Source organism: Arachis ipaensis, chromosome B05 (genome assembly GCF_000816755.2).
Source record: "Arachis ipaensis cultivar K30076 chromosome B05, Araip1.1, whole genome shotgun sequence".
NCBI lineage: Eukaryota > Viridiplantae > Streptophyta > Magnoliopsida > Fabales > Fabaceae > Arachis > Arachis ipaensis.
In genome coordinates this window covers 134577928-134579499 of record NC_029789.2, presented here as the reverse complement: position 1 = coordinate 134579499, position 1572 = coordinate 134577928, and positions in this window count along the sequence as shown.

The following is a 1572-nucleotide window of genomic DNA, read 5'->3' as shown; positions in this document are numbered from 1 at the left end:
CAAATACATTACCAACATATTTCTGTAATGAATATAAGTATTTAACAACAACAGACATTGCCAGCAAATATCCGTAATGAATTTGAAGTCTTAAACTGCTCCAGCAGATAGCCAACCATTAACAACTAAGCAACAGCACAAGACACAACATATGGCCCACGTAGAATGGCACATTGGCAAACAAAGTAAGTACCAGCGAAAGAAGCACAGTTGATGCAGACCAGGTAGGCCGCTAGATAACTCTCAATAGAGGGAACAGCAGGGGAACAAAACAGATATTGTGGTCCCCAAAGTTCGACAAAGAAACAGGTGTATATATCGTGGAGGGGGAAACCCATTACCAGGAAGTGGATGCCCAAGAGCCTTTTTGTGATGTGCATGATAAAGAAGGGGTGCTCGGACTGAAATGTCTGCTCCACCTCAGCTGCAGCTGCGCTCCTAGGGGCATTGATACACCCCATTCGACGCCGAGGCGCTTGAGTAGCGGGTGTACGTTTCCTTGGCACTTTGGGGGGTGTGACGTCGCCCGAGTCATCACCGGACGTATCATACGTCCTTTCCACACCCGGTGACTGAAATATGCGAAGCTGAAGTCGTCTCTGGCCTTGTGCTTGAACAGCAGAATGTTAGATGGTTGTAGCTTGTATTCATGATAGAACCTTTGCCATCCCCTGCTGAGAGTGATCTCTTTCCACCCCCTAGGGCTGCATGCAATCTTGTAAGTATGGTTTGACCCATCGGCGACCGTGACGTACAGATGGTTGCTACCTTTGGGGAGGAGCCCATTCGGTAATGGCAAACGCTGCATATAAGGGCACATGAGGAGTCGGCGTAAGAGATAAAACAAAATGCGGAGAGTAGAGTGACAAATAATCGCAACAAAAGAAGCGGAATCGTTAACCTACCATGGGCCGCGACGGCTCTCCTGCCGCTTTGATAACCCTAAGGGCGTCACCTTTGGCGTATTCTTCGGCCATTTGTTCGTCAGGGCACCAACACAGACGAAGATGGGGATATTCTGAGGTACAAGAACCCGTACATAGTGGATAGCGTGTGAATCCAGCGGATATCAACGGTGAATCTTATCTAATTCATTAAGTGAAGTAATGTATTAAGAGTTGCAGTACCTAGAAGAATGTGCCTTTAGCATTCGATGAAGTCTTCTTCTAGAAGCCATTCGGTTTCGTGCCTCATGGGCCACAAAACTTTATTTAGGTGTTGCCACCCAGATTTTTAAAATGTAATTTATCAATTAAAAATTATTACTTTCTTATATAACAACTTTTTTGAATTTTGAAATACGCTTTATTACGTTACTAGCGGCTCAACAGGCACTGCTGTTCAGCCGCTTTTCTATTGAGTTAAAAAAATATTTTTATATTTTTATTTTTAAAATTATAAATTTAATATCAATAATTAAAAAATAAATTATAAAAAAAATAAAATATTTTAAATTATTTAATATATATATATATAATATAAAATAAATAAATTTAAATAAAAAAATTAAAAAAAGAATTTTATTGTTATTATGTGTAACAAAATCAAGATAAAAATTTATTAACATTATTT